The following is a 24,111-nucleotide window of genomic DNA, read 5'->3' on the forward strand; positions in this document are numbered from 1 at the left end:
TCTCCTGGCTGAATGGGAGCCTTGCGACACGGACACTTTCGGAACATTCTTAAATTGGAGTGAAATAACATAAACATTGTAAGAATGATTAAAAACAATTTCTCAAGCAAATGCAAAGTGAAGATAAACAATAGTTGGGCCATGGTGAGTCAGCAGTGACGGTATATGGGGAGCATTGCTCCCTTCCCGGCTGTTGACAAGCCTTCAATTTGTTGCGCTGCTTTATTTAGAACTTTCAGTTCGGCTGGTCAGTTTCACAATAAGAGACATTAAAAATTCTGACACATGATAAATTCTGGCAAAAGATGTGACAAAAATAAATTTCACATTGCTTTGTGAATTTTCACAATTCTGGTTCCTGATGAAGTTAATATGAACGTTACTGAGGTGGTGATCTTGTCCTGACAAATCAGAAAATTCAGAGCGAAAGCAGAATGACAAACACAGCTTCAGGGCACAAGAAGATTATTCTGTAATGACATTTCATCAGAAAACAACACCGCATTTTTCGAACAAATGGCTCCAACATGGCCATTAGTTTCGCCGCGAGTAGGGTTCGAACCTACGCGGGGAAACCCCATTCGATTTCGAGTCCAACGCCTTAACCACTCGGCTATCACAGCTTATATCTGCATTGCCAATTCGTTCTATAGAAAGCATTGGAAAAGCAGACACGCGGGATTGCAGTCATGCGATGAACGGTGTCCCAGTCTTTCTATGAGTAGGGATTTAATCTGCGTGGGAAAAAAAAACTTTAGATTTGGCGCCACGCCTTCACATTATTGAGAATGTTGAGCTGAACGAACTGATTTGATAACAGGAACACAAGGTTATGTCGCTGGACTGGGAATCCAGAGGCCTGAACTCACCTTTCGTGACAAGATTTAATAAATCTAGAATTGAAATTTAGTCTCAGTAATGGCGGATAAAGGTTCTGCTGCAGACGGATCGTATTTCCACAACTGGGAACACATTTACACAACAGGGAATGATTAGCACAACCACAGTGAAGATCTGTCACCGGCAGAGTCACGGTTCCGACAGAGAGAACAGTTACACAGCAGAGAGCTCAGTTATACAGCAGACAGCAGAGAGCACAGTTACACAGCAGAGAGCACAGTTACACAGCAGAGAGCTCAGTTACACAGCAGAGAGCACAGTTACACAGCAGGGAGCACAGTTACACAGCAGAGACCTCAGTTCCACGGCAGAGAGCTCAGTTACACAGCCGGGAGCACAATTACACAGCAGAGAGAACCGTTACACAGCAGAGATCTCAGTTCCACGGCAGAGAGCTCAGTTACACAGCCGGGAGCACAATTACACAGCAGAGAGCACAGTTACACAGCAGAGAGCTCAGTTACACAGGAGAGTGTGCAGTTTCACTTCAAAGAGCACAGTTACACAGCAGAGAGCACAGTTACACAGCCGGGAGCACAGTTACACAGCAGAGAGCACAGTTACACAGCCGGGAGCACAGTTACACAGCCGGGAGCACAGTTACACAGCAGCGAGCACGGTTTCACAGCAGGGAGCACGGTTACACAGCAGGGAGCACGGTTACACAGCAGGGAGCACAGTTACACAGCAGGGAGCACGGTTTCACAGCAGGGAGCACAATTACACAGAAGAACGCAGTTCGTTGGACTGGGGTGAGCACAGTAAGAAGTTAACAACACCAGGTTAAAGTCCAACAGGTTTGTTTCAAACACTAGCTTTCGGAGCACTGCTCCTTCTTCAGGTGTCATTCCTCTTCATTCACCTGAGAAAGGAGCAGTGCTCGGAAAGCAAATGTTTGAAACAAACCTGTTGGAATTTTACGTGGTGTTGTAAGACTTCTTACGCAGCAGGGAGCACAGTTACACAGCAGAGAGCACACAGTTACACAGCAGAGAGCACAGTTACACGGCAGAGTGTGCAGTTCCACAGCAGAGAGCAGTTACACAGCAGAGAGCATGGTTACACAGCAGAGTGTGCAGTTACACATCAGAGGGCACAGTTACATAGCAGAGAGCACAGTTAAACAGCAGAGAGCACAGTTACACAGCAGAGAGCTCAGTTACACAGCAGAGAGCACAATTACACAGCAGAGTGTGCAGTTACACAGCAGAGGGCACGGTTACATAGCAGAGAGCACAGTTACACGGCAGAGAGCACAGTTACACAGCAGAGAGCACAGTTACACAGCAGAGAGCACAGTTACACAGCAGTGTACAGTAACACAGCAGGGTGCACAGTTACACAGCATCGAGCGCAGTTACACAGCCGGGAGCACAGTTACACAGCAGAGAGCACAGTTACACAGCAGAGAGCTCAGTCACACAGCCGGGAGCACAATTACACAGCCGGGAGCACAGTTACAGAGCAGAGAGCATAGTTACACACCAGGGAGCACAGTTACACAGCAGAGTGTGCAGTTACACAACAGAGAGCACAGTTACACAGCAGGGTGCACAGTTACACAGCAGGGTGCACAGTTACACAGCAGAGAGCACAGTTACACAGCAGAGTGTGCAGTTACACAGCAGAGAGCACAGTTACACAGCAGAGTGTGCAGTTACACAGCAGGGTGCACAGTTCCACAGCAGAGTGTGCAGTTACACAGCAGAGAGCATAGTTACACAGCAGAGAGCACGGTTACACAGCAGAGTGTGCAGTTACACAGCAGAGGGCACAGTTACATAGCAGAGAGCACAGTTACACAGCAGAGAGCACAGTTACACAGCAGAGTGTGCAGTTACACAGCAGAGGGCACAGTTACATAGCAGAGAGCACAGTTAAACAACAGAGAGCACAGTTACACAGCAGAGAGCTCAGTTACACAGCAGAGAGCACAATTACACAGCAGAGTGTGCAGTTTCACAGCAGAGGGCCCAGTTACACAGCAGAGAGCACAGTTACACAGCAGGGTGCACAGTTACACAGCAGGGAGCACAGTTACACAGCAGAGAGCACACAGTTACACAGCAGAGTGTGCAGTTACACAGCAGAGAGCACAGTTACACAGCAGAGAGCACGGTTACACAGCAGAGACCTCAGTTCCACGGCAGAGAGCTCAGTTACACAGCCGGGAGCACAATTACACAGCAGAGAGCACAGTTACACAGCAGAGAGCACAGTTACACAGCAGAGAGCACAGTTACACAGCCGGGAGCACAGTTACACAGCCGGGAGCACAGTTACACAGCAGCGAGCACGGTTTCACAGCAGGGAGCACGGTTACACAGCAGGGAGCACAATTACACAGCAGAACGCAGTTCGTTGGACTGGGGTGAGCACAGTAAGAAGTTAACAACACCAGGTTAAAGTCCAACAGGTTTGTTTCAAACACTATCTTTCGGAGCACTGCTCCTTCATCTGGTGTCATTTATCTTCATTCACCTGTGAAAGGAGCAGTGCTCCGAAAGCAAATGTTTGAAACAAACCAGTTGGAATTTTGCGTGGTGCTGGAAGACTTCTTACGCAGCAGGGAGCACAGTTACACAGCAGAGAGCACACAGTTACACAGCAGAGAGCACAGTTACACGGCAGAGAGTGCAGTTACACAGCAGAGAGCACAGTTACACAGCAGAGAGCACAGTTACACAGCAGAGAGCACAGTTACACAGCAGAGAGCACGGTTACACAGCAGAGTGTGCAGTTACACAGCAGAGGGCACAGTTACATAGCAGAGAGCACAGTTAAACAGCAGAGAGCACAGTTACACAGCAGAGAGCTCAGTTACACAGCAGAGAGCACAATTACACAGCAGAGTGTGCAGTTACACAGCAGAGAGCACAGTTACACAGCAGTGTACAGTTACACAGCAGGGTGCACAGTTACACAGCAGAGAGCACAGTTACACAGCCGGGAGCACAGTTACACAGCAGAGAGCACAGTTACACAGCAGAGAGCTCAGTCACACAGCCGGGAGCACAATTACACAGCCGGCAGCACAGTTACACAGCAGAGAGCATAGTTACACAGCAGGGAGCACAGTTACACAGCAGAGTGTGCAGTTACACAGCAGAGAGCACAGTTACACAGCCGGGAGCACAGTTACGCAGCCGGGAGCACAGTTACACAGCAGATAGCACAGCTACACAGCAGAGAGCTCAGTTACACAGCCGGGAGCACAGTTACACAGCCGGGAGTACAGTTACACAGCCGGGAGCACAGTTACACAGCAGACAGCACAGCTACACAGCAGAGAGCTCAGTTACACAGCAGAGAGCGCAGTTACACAGCCGGGAGCACAGTTACACAGCAGAGAGCACAGTTACACAGCAGAGAGCTCAGTTGCACAGCCGGGAGAACAATGACACAGCCGGGAGAACAGTTACACAGCAGAGAGCATAGTTACACAGCAGGGAGCAATGTTACACAGCAGAGTGTGCAGTTACACAGCAGAGAGCATAGTTATACAGCAGGGAGCACAGTTACACAGCAGAGTGTGCAGTTACACAGCAGAGAGCACAGTTACACAGCAGAGAGCTCAGTTACACAGCAGAGAGCACAATTACACAGCAGAGTGTGCAGTTACACAGCAGAGGGCACAGTTACATAGCAGAGAGCACAGTTACACAGCAGAGAGCACAGTTACACAGCAGAGAGCAGAGTTACATAGCAGAGAGCACAGTTACACAGCAGTGTACAGTTACACAGCAGGGTGCACAGTTACACAGCAGAGAGCGCAGTTACACAGCCGGGAGCACAGTTACACAGCAGAGAGCACAGTTACACATCAGAGAGCTCAGTCACACAGCCGGGAGCACAACTACACAGCCGGGAGCACAGTTACACAGCAGAGAGCATAGTTACACAGCAGGGAGCACAGTTACACAGCAGGGTGCACAGTTACACAGCAGAGAGCACAGTTACACAGCAGAGTGTGCATTTACACAGCAGAGAGCACAGTTACACAGCAGAGGGCACAGTTACATAGCAGAGAGCACAGTTAAACAGCAGAGAGCACAGTTACAAAGCAGAGAGCTCAGTTACACAGCAGAGAGCACAATTACACAGCACAGTGTGCAGTTACACAGCAGAGGGCACAGTTACATAGCAGGGAGCACAGTTACACAGCAGAGAGCACAGTTACACAGCAGGGTGCACAGTTACACAGCAGAGAGCACAGTTACACAGCAGAGTGTGCAGTTCCACAGCAGAGTGTGCAGTTACACAGCAGAGAGCACAGTTACACAGCAGAGAGCGCTGTTACACAGCCGGGAGCACAGTTACACAGCAGAGAGCGCAGTTACACAGCAGAGAGCACGGTTACACAGCAGAGAGCAAAGTTACACATCAGAGAGCACAGTTACACAGCAGAGAGCACAGTTACACAGCAGAGAGCACAGTTACACAGGAGAGTATGCAGTTACACATCAGGGTGCACAGTTACACAGCAGAGTGTGCAGTTCCACAGCAGAGTGTGCAGTTACACTGCAGAGAGCACAGTTACACAGCAGAGAGCACAGTTTCACAGCAGAGAGCACAGTTACACAGCAGAGTGTGCAGTTACACAGCAGGGTGCACAGTTACACAGCAGAGAGCACAGTTACACAGCAGGGTGTACAGTTCCACAGCAGAGTGTACAGTTACACAGCAGAGAGCACAGTTACACAGCAGAGAGCGCAGTTACACAGCAGAGAGCGCAGTTACACAGCCGGGAGCACAGTTACACAGCAGAGAGCGCAGTTACACAGCAGAGAGCACAGTTACACAGCAGAGAGCACAGTTACACAGCAGAGAGCACAGTTACACAGCAGAGAGCACAGTTACACAGCAAAGAGCACAGTTACACAGCAGAGAGCACAGTTACACAGCAGAGTGTTCAGTTATACAGCAGACAGCACAGTTACACAGCAGAGAGCACAGTTACACAGCAGAGTATGCAGTTACACATCAGGGTGCACAGTTACACAGCAGAGAGTGCAGTTACACATCAGATAGCTCAACTACACTGCAGAGAGCACAGTTACACAGCAGAGAGCACAGTTACACAGCAGGGTGTGCAGTTCCACAGCAGAGTGTGCAGTTCCACAGCAGAGTTTGCAGTTACACAGCAGGGTGCACAGTTACACAGCAGAGGGCACAGTTAAACAGCTGAGAGCACAGTTACACAGCAGAGTGTGCAGTTACACAGCAGGACGCACAGTTACACAGCAGAGAGCACAGTTACACAGCAGGGAGCACAGTTACACAGCAGGGAGCGCAGTTACACAGCAAACTGTGCAGTTACACAGCAGAGTGTGCAGTTACACAGCAGAGAGCACAGTTACACAGCAGGGAGCACAGTTACACAGCAGAGAGCACAGTTACACAGCAGAGTGTGCAGTTACACAGCAGAGAGCACAGTTACACAGCAGAGAGCATAGTTACACAGCAGAGTGTGCACTTGCAGAGTGTGCACTTACACAGCAGGGAGCACCATAACACAGGAGAGAGCACGGTTACACATCAGAGGGAACAGTTACACAGCCGGGAGCACAGTTACACAGCCGGGAGCACAGTTACACAGCCGGGAGCACAGTTACACAGCCGACAGCACAGCTACACAGCAGAGAGCTCAGTTACACAGCAGAGAGCGCAGTTACACAGCCGGGAGCACAGTTACACAGCAGAGAGCACAGTTACACATCAGAAAGCTCAGTTGCACAGCCGGGAGCACAATGACCCAGCCGGGAGAACAGTTACACAGCAGAGAGCATAGTGACACAGCAGGGAGCAATGTTACACAGCAGAGTGTGCAGTTACACAGCAAAGAGCATAGTTACACAGCAGGGAGCACAGTTACACAGCAGAGTGTGCAGTTACACAGCAGAGGGCACAGTTACACAGCAGGGAGCACAGTTAAACAGCAGAGAGCACAGTTACACAGCAGAGAGCTCAGTTACACAGCAGAGAGCACAATTACACAGCAGAGTGTGCAGTTACACAGCAGAGGGCACAGTTACATAGCAGAGAGCACAGTTACACAGCAGAGTGTGCAGTTCCACAGCAGAGTGTGCAGTTACACAGCAGAGAGCACAGTTACACAGCAGAGAGCGCTGTTACACAGCCGGGAGCACAGTTACACAGCAGAGAGCGCAGTTACACAGCAGAGAGCACGGTTACACAGAAGAGAGCAAAGTTACACAGCAGAGAGCACAGTTACACAGCAGAGAGCACAGTTACACAGCAGAGAGCACAGTTACACAGGAGAGTATGCAGTTACACATCAGGGTGCACAGTTACACAGCAGAGTGTGCAGTTCCACAGCAGAGAGCACGGTTACACAGCAGAGAGCACAGTTACACTGCAGAGAGCACAGTTACACAGCAGAGAGCACAGTTTCACAGCAGAGAGCACAGTTACACAGCAGAGTGTGCAGTTACACAGCAGGGTGCACAGTTACACAGCAGAGAGCACAGTTACACAGCAGGGTGTACAGTTCCACAGCAGAGTATACAGTTACACAGCAGAGAGCACAGTTACACAGCAGAGAGCGCAGTTACACAGCAGAGCGCAGTTACACAGCCGGGAGCACAGTTACACAGCAGAGAGCGCAGTTACACAGCAGAGAGCACAGTTACACAGCAGAGAGCACAGTTACACAGCAGAGAGCACAGTTACACAGCAGAGAGCACAGTTACACAGCAAAGAGCACAGTTACACAGCAGCGAGCACAGTTAAACAGCAGAGAGCACAGTTACACAGCAGAGTATGCAGTTACACATCAGGGTGCACAGTTACACAGCAGAGAGTGCAGTTACACATCAGATAGCTCAACTACACTGCAGAGAGCACAGTTACACAGCAGAGAGCACAGTTACACAGCAGAGAGTGCATTTACACATCAGATAGCTCAATTGCACAGCAGAGAGCACAGTTACACAGCAGGGTGTGCAGTTCCACAGCAGAGTGTGCAGTTCCACAGCAGAGTTTGCAGTTACACAGCAGAGAGCACAGTTACACAGCAGAGAGCACAGTTACACAGCAGAGTGTGCAGTTACACAGCAGGGTGCACAGTTACACAGCAGAGGGCGCAGTTACACAGCTGAGAGCACAGTTGCACAGCAGAGTGTGCAGTTACACAGCAGGATGCACAGTTACACAGCAGAGAGCACAGTTACACAGCAGGGAGCACAGTTACACAGCAGGGAGCACAGTTACACAGCAAACTGTGCAGTTACACAGCAGAATGTGCAGTTACACAGCAGAGAGCACAGTTACACAGCAGGGAGCACAGTTACACAGCAGAGAGCACAGTTACACAGCAGAGTGTGCAGTTACACAGCAGAGAGCACAGTTACACAGCAGAGTGTGCACTTGCAGAGTGTGCACTTACACAACAGGGAGCACAGTTATACAGGAGAGAGCACGGTTACACATCAGAGGGAACAGTTACACAGCAGGGAGCACAGTTACACAGCAGAGAGCACAGTTACACAGCAGAGAGCACAGTTACACAGCAGAGTGTGCAGTTACACATCAGGGTGCACAGTTACACAGCAGAGAGGGCAGTTACACATCAGATAGCTCAATTGCACAGCAGAGAGCACAGTTACACAGCAGAGTGCACAGTTACACAGCAGAAAGCACAGTTACACATCAGAAAGCACGGTTACACAGTAGAGAGCACAGTTACACAGCAGAGAGCACAGTTACACAGCAGAGAGCACAGTTACACAGCATAAAGCACAGTTACACAGCAGAGAGCTCAGTTACACAGCAGAGAGCTCAGTTACACAGCATACAGCACAGTTACACAGCATAGAGCACAGTTACACAGCCGAGACCACAGTTACAAAGCAGAAAGCACAGTTACACAGCAGAGAGCTCAGTTACACAGCAGAGAGCTCAGTTACACAGCAGAAAGCTCAGTTACACAGCAGAGACCTCAGTTACACAGCAGAGAGCACAGTTACACAGCAGAGAGCACAGTTACACAGCACAAAGCACAGTTACACAGCAGAGAGCACAGTTAAACAGCAGAGAGCACAGTTACACAGCCGGGAGCACTGTTACACATCAGAGTGTGCAGTTACACATCAGAGAGCACGGTTACACAACGGAGAGCACAATTGCACAGCAGGATATATATTTACAGACGGGGCCTATCATTGTAAAACAGAAAACACATTTTACTAAATAGTTAGTTGTTCTCTCTCAATATCTTGCTGGTTTGCTCGGCACCTATTCTGTGTGTCATTGTGTGTGTGTCCTGATAGTCTCTTCCTGCTTTTCGGTGTGCCTTTCTCTGTCCTCTGTCTGTTACAGACGTGCTGATGATCCGTGTTATTGTCCTGCAAGAGTGAGCTTCACAACACGTGGGTTCTTGATTGAAGGAAAAAATGGAAGAAGTGAATAGTTATCTGGCTGGCACAGAACAGCAATTGTGGACATAGTGGAACTAAAGAGCAGAGTGGCGCAGCGGAAGCGTGCTGGGCCCATAACCCAGAGGTCGATGGATCGAAACCATCCTCTGCTACTTTTATTCTCACTCACACCAAAAGTAAACAAGTCGCGATTCCCCAGCACATCCGCATTTTCTTTTCAGTAAATTAGAATCAAAGTGTTGCTTCCAGTTTGATCCGGAAATTTGTCCCGGGAATTAAACAGACAGCATTACATCACTGTGAAGTTCAAAGTAACAAAATTGGAAGCTCTTCAATCGACTCTCTCGGCGGGAAACAGAGTCCTGTTGCTGTGGTGCGTGAGTATTATTGGTGCCAACATCACATCTCCACTGATTGGAATGGGTTATGTTTTATTAACACAGTCATGGCATTTGGTAAAGATAGAACCAGGAGTGTTTCAATGTTTGAAAATCCTTTAACAGCGAGAAGAGGAAAAGTTTATATAATAACTTCCAGGAATATAACTTCACTGTTGGGACCACAGCTGTTCTCTTTATATATTAACGATCTAGATAACGGGACTGAGGGCATTCTGGCTAAGTTTGCCGATTATACGAAGATAGGTGGAGGGGCAGGTAGTATGGAGAAGGTCGGGAGGCTGCAGAAAGATCTAGACAGTTTAGGAGAGTGGTCCAAGAAATGGCTGATGAAATTCAACGTGGGCAAGTGCGAGGTCTTGCGCTTTGGAAAAAAGAATAGAGGCGTGGACTATTTTCTAAACGGTGACAAAATTCATAATTCTGAAGTGCAAAGGGACTTGGGAGTCCTAGTCCAGGATTCTCTAAAGGTAAACTTGCAGGTTGAGTCCATAATTAAGAAAGCAAATGCAATGTTGTCATTCATCTCAAGAGGCTTGGAATATAAAAGCAGGGATGTACTTCTGAAGCTTTATAAAGCATTAGTTAGGCCCCATTTAGAATACTGTGAGCAATTTTGGGCCCCACACCTCAGGAAGGACATAATGGCAGTGGAGCGGTTCCAGCGGAGATTCACACGGATGATCCCAGGAATGGTAGGCCTAACATACGATGAACGTCTGAGGATCCTGGGATTATATTCATTGGAGTTTAGGAGGTTGAGGGGAGATCTAATAGAAACTTACAAGATAATGAATGGCTGAGATAGGGTGGATGAAGGGAAGTTGTTTCCATTAGCAGGGGAGACTAGCACCCGGGGGCACAGCCTTAGAATAAAAGGGAGTCACTATAGAACAGAGATGAGGAGAAATTTCTTCAGCCAGAGAATGGTGGGTATGTGGAATTCATTGCCACAGAGGACGGTGGAGGCCGGGATGTTGAGTGTCTTTAAGACAGAAGTTGATAAATTCTTGATTTCTCGAGGAATTAAGAGCTATGGAGAGAGAGCGGGTAAATGGAGTTGAAATCAGCCATGATTGAATGGTGGAGTGGGCTCGATGGGCCGAATGGCCTTACTTCCACTCCTATGTCTTATGGTCTTATGGTCTTATGGAATATCCCACAGAGGGGCAATAAGGATATTTAACAATATCCAATAATAAACCAGAATAAGAGCGGAGATCCCAGTTTCCACTCTCGGACGGATGTGAACAATCCATCCAGACTATTTACTACAAGAGAAGAGGAATTTTACCCGGAGTCCTCCCTCCAGCCTCTTCTTCCAGCTCTCTTTCCTCAGTGTGAAACCCACGAAATCACGCAAACGCTTCCGATCAAACCATTATTGCGATGGCCGGGAATCGAAACCGTGTTAATTGCTTGTTATTCACTGCCCAGTAGTTCTGCTCTCACCCACAAGCAGTGACATCCTTTCCACGTCCACTTTGTCAAGACCATTCAAAATCTGATGTACTTCAATCAGATCAACTGTCACACTTCACATCTCCACTGGAAACAAGTGCAGTCTATCTCACCTTTCCTCAATCGCAAACCCGCTCAAAGACCAACAAAGAACAAAGAAAAGTACAGCACAGGAAGAGGCCCTTCGGCCCTCCAAGCGTGTGCCGACCATGCTGCCCGACTAAATTAAAATCTTCTACACTTCCTGGGTCCGTATCCCTCGATTCCCATCCTATTCTTGTATTTGTCAAGATGCCCCTTAAATATCACTATCGTCCCTGCTTCCACCACCTCCTCCGGTAGCGAGTTCCAGGCACCCACTACCCTCTGTGTTAAAAATTTGCCTCGTACATCTACTCCAAACCTTGCCCCTCGCACCTTAAACCTATGCCCCCTAGTAATTGACCCCTCTACCCTGGGGCAAAGCCTCTGACTATCCACTCTGTCTATGCCCCTCATAGTTTTGTAGACCTCTATCAGGTCGCCCCTCAACATCCGTCGTTCCAGTGAGAACAAACCGAGTTTATTCAAACGCTCCTCATAGCTAATGTCCTCCATAACAGGCAAAATCCTGGTAAATCTATTCTGCACCCTCTCTAAAGCCTCCACCCCCTTCTGGTAGTGCGGCGACCAGAATTGAACACGATACGCCAAGTGTGGCCTAACTAACGTTCTATACAGCTGCAACATGACTTGCCAATTATTGTACTCAATGCCCCGGTCAATGAAGGCAAGCATGCCGTATGCGGTCTTGACTACCTTCTCCACCTGTTTTGCCCTTTCAGTGACCTCTGGACCTGTAGACATTGATCTCTCTGACTTTCAATACTGTATATTCCCTACCTGCATTAGACTTCCAAAATGCATTACCTCACATTTGTCCAGATTAAACTCCATCTGCCATCTCTCCGCCCAAGTCGCCAAACGAACTAAATCCTGCTGTATCCGATGACAGACCACGTCGCTATCCGCAATTCCCCCAACCTTTGTGTCATCTGCAAACTTGCTAATCAGACCAGTTACATTTACCTCCAAATTATTTATACACACTACAAACAGCAAAGGTCCCAGCACTGATCCCTGCGGAACAACACTAGTCCCAGCCCTCCAATTAGAAAAGCACCCTTCCATTGCTACTCTCTGCCTTCTATGACCTAGCCAGTTATGTATCCACCTTGCCAGCTCACCTCTGATCCCGTGTGACATCACCTTTTATACTACTCTACCATAAGGGACCTTGTCAAAGGCCTTACTGAAGTCCAAATAGACAACATCCACTGCCCTACCTGCATCAATCATCTTTGTGACCTCTTCGAAAAACTCTATCAAGTTAGTGAGACACAAAACCGTGCTGCGTCTCACTAATACGTCCATTTGCTTCCAAATGGGAGTAGATTCTGTCTCGAAGGATTCTCTCCAGTAATTTCCCTACCACTGACGAAAGGCTCATTCCTGGCACCAATCGAGGAAACCTTCTCTGAACCGTTTCCAACGTATTTACATCTTTCCCTAAATAAGGAAACTAAAACTGCACAGAATTAGCGAAATGTGTAGCTCCTGCAATAAAAGGGACAGTAGCAATATGGATATAAATGTGGTTGAATAATAAGAAACAGAATGGAATGGTCAATCGAGACTTTTCGGACTGGAAGAAGGTTTGTAGTGTTCCACATGGGTTCCTACTGGAACATTTGCTTCCCTGATACATAACAATTTGTAGATCATGGTGTACAGGGAACAGTTTCAAATTTGGGGATGGTAAAAACTTGGAAATTTTGAAAACTGAGACGCGGACAGTCTAGAACTTCAAACGACAAAAGATGGTTTTCAGTCTGGAGACGTGTGAGATGATGAATTTTGGTAGGGAAGTATAGAATCACAGAATTTACAGTGCAGAAGGTGGCCATTCGGACCATAGAATCTGCACCGGCTCTTCAAAGAGCTCCCCCATGAAGCCAACACCTCCACCCTATCCCGCACCCCAGCAACCCCATCTAACCGAAGAGCAATTTAGCATGGCCGATCCACCTAATCTGCACATCTTTGGAGTGTGGGAGGAAACCGGAGCTCCCAGCCGAAACCCACGGAGAACACCAAGTGGGAATCGAACCTGAGACACGGCGCTGTGAAGCCATAGTACTAACCACTATGCTACCGTGCTGCCCCTCAACTATTTATGGGATGAAGGAGCCGACAGAGCTGGATGTATATGTGGATAGATCATTGAAGGTGGACAGGTGGAGAGAGCAGGTAATAAAGCAAATCTTATTCTGGGTTTATTACGAGTGGAAAAGAGAACAAGAGCAAGGAGGTTATGCTGAATCTGTACAAGGCGCCAGTTAGACATCAGATGGAATATTTTGCACAGCTCTGGGAGCCACAATATTGGAAGGCTGTGGACGTATTGGGCAGCGTGCAGAAGAGGTTTACAGGATTGATTCCATTTAGGAGGCTAGATTGGAGATATTGGGAACATTCTCCTTGGAGAGGATAAGGCAGAGAGGAGATATGATGGAGAGGTTCAAAATCATGAGGGGGCTAGGCGGAGTAACTAGAGAGAAACTGTTCCCCCGAGAAAAAAGAGCAAGAATGAGAGGGCACAGATTTCAGTTGATTTGCAAAGGAAGCAGCTGTGATGTTTGAAAAAGAAGCACTTCTGCACAACGAGTGCTTCGGGTCTGGAATGCACTGAGGAGTGAATCTTCTTGCACCATTCTCTACACCGATATTCCTAATCCTCTGTCTGATAATCGATTTGAATCACGACACCAGCTTTGGGCAGGAGTTTGGCACCATGAAAACTTGCGGCTTCAGAATCTCCAAAACAGACGCCAGCTTCATCTGGGGCACTGCTGGCAGATTTTGTCTTTCCAGAACCGGCAGCCCAGCCGTGAAAACAAGTCCATCAGAGGATCTCATTACACTGTAAGACGGAGGAGCAGAAGTAGGCCATTCGGCCCATCGTGTCTGCTCCACCATTCAAAGAGGTTATGTCTGATCTGATATAATCCTCAAACCCAGTTTCCCGCCTTATCCCCATAATCCTTGCTTTCCTTTACTGATGAAAAATCTGTCTCAAGGGCAGCACGGTGGTTCAGTAGTTTATACAGCTGCCTCACGGCACCGAAGGCCCATGTTCGATCCCGGCTCTGGGTCACTATCTGCGTCGAGTTTGCATATTCTCCCTGTGTTTGGGTGCGTTTCGCTCCCACAACCAAAAGATGTGCAGGGTCGGTGGATTGGTTGCAAAATTGCCCCTTAATTGGAAAAAATGTTCGTGTACCCTAAATTTTAAAAAAATCTGTCTGTGGCAGCCTTCAACAAATTAACTGACCCACCCTCTACAGCCCTATTCGATTCATACAAACATTTCTACAGATGCTCTTTACTCCGAGAGAAGAAACTACTCATCATTTCTGGTTGAAATGGGCGGCCACTTACTCTGAGATTATTCCTTCTGGTCCTCGACTCTCCCACATGGTGAACCAGCTTCTCAGCATTTATCCTGTCAAGCCCTCCCCCTCCCCCAGGGTGAATATGGAGGGATGTGGGCCAAATGCGGGCAAGTGTGACTAGCTTAGTGATAGAAACTGGGCGGCATGGTCAAGCTGGGCCGAAGGGCCTGTTTCCATGCTGAAACATCTATGACTGTAACCATCTTCCTGAGGACATTAGAATTCCCTCCACAGAATTGTATTGAACCGATTGATACATAATATTTTATTCAATTCTTTATCCAAATCAAGCAGATATTGTGGATTCATTCGGGGGTAAACGAAAGACTAAGATGGGAGAGGAGGGAAAACTGGATTTTCAGCAAATGTTCCACCGGATTTATGTATACAAAGGCCGCGGCAGGACTCGAACCTGCAATCGCCTGATATCATTAATAGAATCACCGAAGTCAGACGCCTTATCCATTAGGCGACGCGGCCACCGGCCGTAACAACTGAGCTGATGTTTAGCCCACGTTAAAAAATACTGCGATTATTTGTGTTTCATTTCTGCTTTTTGATGATCCGCTCTTTCCCAGATCCCAGAAAATATAAGGGAAAGCTCCAGCCGCCGGACATGGTCATTTTCAAAGTGTAAAAGCCCTTCACTGTGTGAGCTGGGAAGATTCATGGAGGCTCGGGGACTCTCAGGCTGGCCAAGGCTCTTTATCCGGCTCCATTCACAGGGAAAGTGACTTCAGTTTCCACAATAACATCCGCTCTCTCTGAAACCCCCAAACTGAAATTCAGACTCACCGTGAAGGTGAAGACTGCGGACTGCGGTTCCCGCTCCTGCTGTTTAATACAGATCACTATAACTGTGTACAGTGAGCAGAAAGAAATTGCTGTTGTTTGTAAACATTTCTTACTGAACTCACTGTCATTCTGCATTAACAGGACGACTTTGAATCTGCTGATATTTGACAAATTTGCTCAAGCGGGTAAATATAAAATATATTACTTGCATCGTGCTTTTGAATGGAGTCATTTCGAGAACATTCCCACACAGAGAGAAATTCCTGGAACCAGCTGCAGAAAAATTCCGTGCGCCTGACGTGATTTCAACGCAACCTTCTGATCTGGAGTCAGGCGCGCTCCCGTTGCGCCGCAAGCGCAAATTAACTCAGAGATTATTTTTATTTATTTACACTTTGACAGTATTCTGTACATCAGCAACTGTGCGAAAGAAACGCAAAGAAGTCAGATTGAGGGATACCAAAGGGCCCTGAAGTAAAGCAGCTGTACCACGTGGTTAAGGTGATGCACAATAATCCATTGTGCTCTGTGCACGTGGCTTCAAATCCCATCCTCGACTGTCACGTGTCTGTTGTGTCTCTGTTTGGTCCACTTCATGAGGATGAAGTGAAAAAGATGCGGCTTTTAGCTATTGTTTGACGGCTTGAGGGTGAATAGTGGAACACTGTCCATATTGAAACTATATTAAAAATGATGAGAAAGTTACTTATTTCACTCCACTCCCTAATTGCGCCTAAATTCTGAGTTAGAAACCGATTCTCTTCCTCGGTTTGAAACTGACGAAGTCGCGCAAAACTCCACTTCCAAATTACTACTGCGATGGCCGGCAATCGAACCCGGGTCAACTGCTTGTAAGGCAGCTATGCTCACCACTATACCACCATCGCTCACGGAAGAAATGTGAGTCATTTTGGTAATTCACATTAGTTTATAAAGCGTTCCGTGAAAAAATCCTGCTCTGCGTAGCTTATTTCCCTCCAATTAAAAATGCTCCTGAATGAATGTATCCGTGTCGCACTGCTCCCGTTCAGCCACCAGATCCATAAATGTCCACCATAAATGTATTTCACCAATTTAATTCTGATGTTCTGTGTGTCATCACATAGGACACTTACTCTGGCCTGAGACCTTATCTTGTCCTTGTGTCCGGATGCTGCCGCTTTCACCATGTTTAAGTTATCACAGAGCCCCTCCAGTGCAAGGGGAGGATCATCGAGTCGGCTGCGGCCCTTGGCCCAATCCCCACTTCACCGGTTGGTCACATCAGTGTGTCAGGATGGCCGGAAGAGAAAATGCTGAAAAATCTCAGTAGGTCCGGAAGCATCTGTAGGGAGAGAAAAGACCGAACGTTTCGAGTCTAATGACGCTTTGTCAAAGCCGAGTCATTGGACTCGAAACGTTAGCTCTTTTCTCTCCCTACAGATGCTGCTCGACTTGCTGAGATTTTCCAGCATTTTCTCTTTCGTTTCAGATTCCAGCATCGGCAGGAATTTGATGTTACCCAATGTTTCTCCCAGAGTGGCCGAGTATTCAGGTCGCAGACTTTTCTGAAGGCGTGGGTTCGAATCCCACCCCTGACATTGACTTTTCCTCCGTGAGGCTCCATCCAAACCCGCGGGATCTCTCACCTGGGAACACAAGGGGAGCAGATACAGAGAAACAGCGGCCACCTGCAAGTTCCACTCCGAGACACACACCATCCTGAGAAATATGTCACCCTTTCTGTGGCTGGCTCACAATCCCGCAACTCGCTCCCTAACAGCACTGTGTGTGTACATACACCACATGGACTTGCAGCGGCTCAAGATTCACGTCACCGCCAAATTCTCAAGGGTAATACATTTTCGACAACAATTGTTGACGGATTCAGCGACACCCACATCCCGTCAAATAACTTTTAAAATATTTTGGAAACCGAGTCCCCTGAACTCAGCTCAGAAAGTTGACTAATCACAAAGCAAATTACTTCAAATGTTGATCATCATAAATAATAAACACAGGAAATGCTGGAAATGCTCAGAATTAAACATCATCTGTGGGGAGAAAACTAGAAGCAGCGTTCCAGCTCTGTGATTGGATCATTTCCTTCTCTCTCAATGTGAAATCCTGGACTCAGCTGATAAACAGCAAGATGCCAATCACCAGTCATCAGTATCAGAAACAATGAACCTTTAGGATAGCGAGGCCGAGCGGTCTGAGGAGATGGGTTTAGGTTTCAGTCTCTTCGAGGATGCGGGTGGAAATCCAACCGCTGCCAACAATTGTAGGAAAAGCGGCTCAGGTGGGAAATGGAAATAAAAGTGAACGATGTTGCAAAACTCTCGCTCTTATCCCAAAAGATCTTTCCGTTACTGACATTGTTGTGTCCTGTGTAAGTCGAGCTGAACTGATTTGGTGCCGCTTGTTCTCACCTTGCAGCCCGTCAGTCTCCGTATTCCAGGGACCATTTATGACATCATCAGAAACACCCTCCCCTACTCTCCCCATTCACCAGACTGAAGGGACAATCCCCTCTGCGACCGCTGCTCGACCGCCAATATCCGCTCACTTTCTATCTGCACCTTTCTTTGCAAGTGCAGGAGATGCAACTCCTGCCTTTTTACGTCCTCTTCATTATCTAGAGCCCGAAACACTCCTTCCAAGTGAACCAGTGAGACACTTGTGCTTTTCATTTTAATCTCCTGTATTTGCTGCCACAATTTGGTCTCATCTACTTCAACAGGCCAGATAACAGACTGTGTGACCGCTTTGATAAATCTCTGTTCAATCCATAATCATGACTCTGAGCTTCCTGCCACTTGTGATTTTAATTCTCCACCTCTCCCACTCTGGCCTTTCTGTCCTTGGTCATCCATGTTCCAATGGCGATTAACCGAAACTCGAGTAAGACCACCTCAACATTTAATATCCACACACAGAATTCCGCCCTCAACATCGAGCTCAGTAATTTCAGATTGCAAAATCTCTCTCCATTTTTTTGGGAGTGTGTCTTGCCCGTCCTTTTTTTTTTTTGCTTCTCGTTGCATTCATTCATTTTGCACTTGCACGGCGGAGAGTCAGCTGGAGATTTTTCTAGAATGAATTGTCGAGGTAAAGGCTCAGACAGCTGAAGACGCGGCCGCCATTGATGGAACAATGAAAAGTGCAAATGAGCAAGAGGACAGGGATGGGTTCAGAAAGAGAAAGGGAAATGTCTGGGAATGGAACCGGAACTCCAGTCTGGTAAGTGAGAAATCTCCACCTGAACCGCTCATGTTCAGACAGCCGCTCATTCCACGTGTCCAGTCGGAAACCTGCCTGAAGCAACATGCAGACTGACAGAGCGCCTGTGATAATCCGCCACTGTCTGATCTAAAGCTGCAACATGAGCTGTTCATTACAGCTGTGATAAACGTGTTGGTGTTAGCATTCAGTGGTGTCGATTCACATCATCCTTATTTGGTGCTGTCTGTCAGGAACAGTCTGGGGGAGTTGACTGAACAGTTGCCCGCTGATGTATATGCCCCGTTTGCAATCTGTCTGAGCAGGGAACAGACTCACTGACGCAGCAGCTTTCAAAGGTTGTATTTTTGTCCTGAATGGTTGTTCTGAAAAGGTGATGGGATTTCTTCTGTGACGTTGATCTGATGGGAAAGGGGAGAGTGACTGGAGTCACCTTTCAGAAGGAGGTTCGGGGCGCAGTTTCACTTATCTGGGGACATTGATAAACCTGTTACTGATTTATTCAAACCTTGCCTAAAACAGACTCTGGTGAGACTCGACCCCACAACCTTTGAATGTTTCATCACGCCAGCAACTAGAAATAACCTACAACCTTTGAATGTCTCATCACGCCAGCAACTAGAAGTCCAATGCGCTACCCGTTGCGCCACAGCGCCACACCTGCTTGCCTAGCCCGATATGAGGATTGCTGTAGTTGACCAACAGGCAGATCAAAAGTTCAGTCATTCGCACAGTGACGACATTTCAAAACTACTTCATTGTCTGGGAATGTTTTGGGCCGCCCTGTGGTTGTGAAAAGCGCGACAGAAATTCCAGTAAAACTCCGAAAGGACACAGCCAGGTTGGTTCAAAGGGAGAACATGTAGCAGACAAGGAATGAGGCGATTTTTTTTTGTAGGAAGAACAGAAGTAGACAATATAAAATCAAGTGTCTATTTACAAAAAAGAGTGCAGGAACAGCGGGACATGTGTCCAAATCATTGAAGGTGACAGGGCAGGCTGTAAGAGTCGTTTATAAATAAAACAGTGTCATGACTTTATTAATAGCGGCACAGAGTACAAGATGACAGAGGGGTCATCTCTCCCTTTTCAGCTCCTGACTGCAGAGGCTTTTCTTGTGAAACCGTTTATTGGAAAACCTCTTTCCCTGGAGGGAGGCGGGAGTTTGAACTCGCTGCCTGAAAGACTGGTGGAGCAGAGACCCTCATAATATCTAAGAAGTGTTTAGATGGGCATTTGCGATCCCAGGGTACACAAGGCTATGTGACAAATGCTGGGGAATGGATGAGAATGGTTCGGTGGTTGTTTTTGACCGGCACAGATCCGATGGGCTGAAGGGCCATTTCTCTGCTGTCTGATTCGATGACTTTATGAATGAAATGCAACATGTGTTTACAGCTGTCTCTGTTTATGTCCTGTTGTATTCACAGGAACAAACAAACTGGGCTGGTCGTTGAGCACCTCGAGACTGTTCTGCCCTACATTTAGATTGAGTAAGGGCTCCGTGTATTTTAACTCCAGCTCCCTGACAGGATTTCAGAAACCCTCCACAAACGGCAGTCTTTTGATTAATAAAGGTCCCAGAGATGGATAATCAGCGACACCCACAGCCAGAGGGACCTGCAATATCCTTCAGTGCAGGAAAGACAACTCATTGTCCTTTGACCCAAAAGCAAAATACTGCGGATGCTGCAAACCCGAGACAAAGACAGAAAATGCTGCAAACATTCATTCAGCTGATCCGGCAGCACCTGTGGAGAGAGGAACAGGTCGTTCCAATGAAAGGTCAGGATCTGAAATATTAACTATTTTTCTTGTCAGAGATACCACAGATCCGTAAAATATTTCAGGCATTCTGTTTTGTTCAGCGGAACATCCTGACACTCTGTAGCTAGATCAATCCCAGCAGAGTGTTATTGCGTTTGACCTGATCTGTGTGATTGAACACTTCCTCCAGAGAGTCACAGAGTCATAGATGTTTACAGCATGGAAACAGGCCCTTCGACCCAGCTTGTCTATGCCGCCCAGTTTCTACCACTGAGTTAGTCCCACTTGCCCACATTTGACCCATATCCCTCTATATCCACCCTGCCCAGGGAAATATCAAACCTGTTTTATAAACGAAAACATTGTACCGACTCTACACTGCCTCTGGCAGCCCATTTCGGATGCTCACCACCCTCTGTGTGAACGGAAATCCTGTCTGGTCTCTATGGCATCTCTCCGCTCTCTCCTTTAACCTGTGCCCTTTAGCTACTCTACCAGTGGAAAAATATGTTGACTCTCTGCCTGATCGCTTCTCATTATTTTATGGACCTCTATCAGATCACCTCGAAGCCTCCGACGCTCCAGGAAAACAAGTCCAAGCCTATATAGCCTCTCCTTATAACTCAGACCACCAAGTCCTGGTAGCATCCTCGTAAATCTCTTCTGCACTCTTTCTAGTTTAACAATATACTTCCCATAATAGGGTGACTAGAACTGAACATAGTATTTCATGTGTGCTCTTAATGTCTTGTACAACTTCAATAAGGCGTCCCAACTCCTGTATTCAATATGCTGAATGGCTTATTCACACCCTGTCCACCTGCGGCTCCGCCTACAAGGAGCTCCGAACTTGTACCCCTAGATCTCTATGTTCTGTAATTCTCCCCAAGAACATAACAGCGCAAAATCTGTCTTTGTCCAGAATTGCAGGTTTAAATTGTCCTTCACTTTCCAATGGATAATTTACAGACATTTTAACACAAGGACTGAATTCAGTCCAATGGTTAAAGCTTTCGACTAGAAATCAACTGGATTTTTCCCTTTGACTTAAGTCCTGCTCCCAGAGAGTCTGTTAAGTATTTAAAATAATGTCTTCTTTTGAGTCCTTTATTTCCACCGAATGTCGACGTTGACATTCCTCACAATTCTCTCCATTGTTATCTACTCTGCAGGTATTGACTACACCGTCTAATGGAGACATGCTCACAGGGCTGTGGGAGAGGCTTTCTTTCAGGTTTTAGGCCTCTTTTGGTCATGAAGCAACAACCGGATATCTGCAGAGGAACTCGGAATGCCAAACCTCTCTTCCCTGGATGAACTTAGTCAGGGGACAAAATGTTGCTTGAATACAGAATAAAAGGGTTGAGGATTTGGGGTGAGATTCCTGGAGTTGTGGGAAGAGAGCGATGTTGTGGAGCAATGTGATAATAGCAGGATACGAGTTTGGGATATTACCCAGTCTGTGTGGGGGGCTGGGGGAAGGAAATTGTCTTGCCTGCCCACCCAAGCTGAATGTTGGGGTTGAGGTGGTGATCAGATTCCGTGCGGAGGGTGAAATCCGTTCACTGAATTTCACGTTTACAGCTCAGGTCCTCGAGGGATCGCTCCTGTATTCCAAGGAGGAGCTTCCATCGAGGACGGGGTTCTCAATAAGAACAAACTGGAGGTGTGGATGTTAGAAACTGTTCAGTACTGATTCACTTTATTCATTGTTGTGTCCTGGAATAAACAAGTGGATTGTAGCTGTCCATTAAAAACACAAATACAATTCGGAAGCTTCTGGCCAGTAACTTCACAATGTCCACTATTACATCACTCAGCACCCTCAGCTGCATCACATCTGGTCCACATGTCATGTGAACATTGCCTACAGCCAGTCTTTCTCGTTCCTCTTCTTTGATAAAAGTTTGATACAAAAGAAAACATTTACGAATGGTCGAAACCTTTGTGATAAAGAAGTGTGATAAAGGAAATTAAAGTAACAATAAGTGGAAGGAATGCGCGGGTTGTTCATGGACTGACTGCAGAATTTGATGATTATTTATTCAATAGAGATTTCAGCCCAAATGTATTTGATGTCGTTAAGGAGATTAACATTGAAGGTGAGGAATTGAACAAACAAATGTGATATAAAATAATTAGTTCAAATATTAGTTACAGTAATGTGGATGTGATCAGTCTAATAGTAGTGAGTTTACAGACAAAGGATTTCAGATGGCATGGCAAGGAAGGGGAAGGGCTGTCTGGTGGAGGATGGGAAAAGGATGCTGGGTAACAAGAGGCCCAGGGTTACGGAATGAGAAGTGAGCCAATCAGGATATATGGCCAGCTCAAGAGGTGTATAGGATGGCCTATGGGAAACTTGTATGTGAAACTTGATGCCATTTGAATGTATTTGTCGAGATTCCTTTGTCTCCGATAAAACCCGGTTCCTAGGGTTTCAGAAGACAGCTTGTGTGTTCTGAGGCTCATTGTGAAGCGAGTCAGACTTGCAAGTTGGTTAAAAATAAATAATAGTGTGCCTACAAATCCATCTCGAGTTTATTAAGGCCAGACTGACGGGTAAAGAATTCAATATTGTCATTTGGTGCCGAAAACCCAGGATTTCTCGAGACGGTCACTGGCCAGCTGCGAAATCAGAATTAGACTGATGTTGGACAAGGAAAGTGGAAACGGGCCCATAATGTGTGTAGCTGGCAAATGACCCACATTGGTTTTCCCCTCTTCTCATGGTCTGATTGGTCTGGTCACTCGCAGTTGGTACGGAAAGATCATCTTGACAAAATCAAAGGTCAGTCTGGGGATTAGAAAATTAAACTGATGGGATATCATAATTGATAGTTCAATTTTGGGTTAATTGTGGAATTGCTGGGACATCTGGAAAGATGATTTAGTTCCACGAGTCTTTTTGATGAACTGATGGGACACCGGAAAGATGGTTCAGTTCTACGAGTGTTTTGGATGAACTGATGAGACATCGGAAGGATGGTTCAGTTCCAGGAGTGTTTTTAAAACTACAGTTGATTCAACTAAAATTGTCTCCTTGGACTGTAGTGGCGAGAAACGCAGTCTTGAGGACTAGTTAGAGATTATGGGGAATTGCTTGGATAAATTTCTAAACGAAGACGCATTCATTGAACTGGATGCTGCATGTTAGTTAAAGCAGAAGGCTCTCAAAAGGTTAACAGCAGCCAAAGTTAAAGACTACGGACAGTGCTTCTCACACGCGCCTTGAGATAACAGCAGCAGCCTGTGGTGTAATCGGATACCTTTCTTTCGAGTCACTGAAACTCCAGCAAAGATACGTTTTGAATCAATTAAAAGAAACCAGTGGGTTTCTAAACCTCTTTGAGAAAAGTTAATTATTTTAGCAAGCAATTGATTGAAATAGCCAGAATCTTAAGTTTGAATTACTTGAAATAATGTTTATTTCATTTTATTTGTGAATTAATAGAAACTTAATGAAACTCACTGACACGATTTTAAAAAGTGTAAATCTGGAGATGACAACCACCGCAGCTAACTGCTTCGTCATTCATAGCAGCCAACATTTTTGTGAATGTAAAAAATAACTTGTGAAAAGAAAAATTGTTAAGAGAAAGAATTAATTAATTTGTAGAAGTTATACAAGTTTGTGTTAAGCAAATCGTAAATTCAGTTCTGAGTTGAGATCAG

At 46.7% G+C, this 24,111-nt stretch overlaps 4 non-coding genes across 4 annotated transcripts; 1 reads left to right on the forward strand and 3 right to left on the reverse strand.

Annotated features, from left to right (window-relative positions):
* Positions 1–541: 541 nt before the first annotated feature.
* Positions 542–623, reverse strand: trnas-cga (transfer RNA serine (anticodon CGA)). Its single transcript has one exon. It is a non-coding gene; the product is annotated as a tRNA-Ser (tRNA).
* Positions 624–9,379: 8,756 nt separating this feature from the next.
* trnam-cau (transfer RNA methionine (anticodon CAU)) lies at positions 9,380–9,451 on the forward strand. The gene has a single exon. It is a non-coding gene; the product is annotated as a tRNA-Met (tRNA).
* Positions 9,452–15,043: 5,592 nt separating this feature from the next.
* trnar-ucg (transfer RNA arginine (anticodon UCG)) lies at positions 15,044–15,132 on the reverse strand. The gene is given in 2 exon segments: positions 15,044–15,079; positions 15,096–15,132. It is a non-coding gene; the product is annotated as a tRNA-Arg (tRNA).
* A 1,130-nt stretch (positions 15,133–16,262) lies between these two features.
* Positions 16,263–16,334, reverse strand: trnav-uac (transfer RNA valine (anticodon UAC)). The gene has a single exon. It is a non-coding gene; the product is annotated as a tRNA-Val (tRNA).
* Between the last annotated feature and the right edge of the window lie 7,777 nt (positions 16,335–24,111).

Source organism: Scyliorhinus torazame, chromosome 24, assembly GCF_047496885.1.
Source record: "Scyliorhinus torazame isolate Kashiwa2021f chromosome 24, sScyTor2.1, whole genome shotgun sequence".
NCBI classification, from domain to species: Eukaryota; Metazoa; Chordata; class Chondrichthyes; order Carcharhiniformes; family Scyliorhinidae; genus Scyliorhinus; species Scyliorhinus torazame.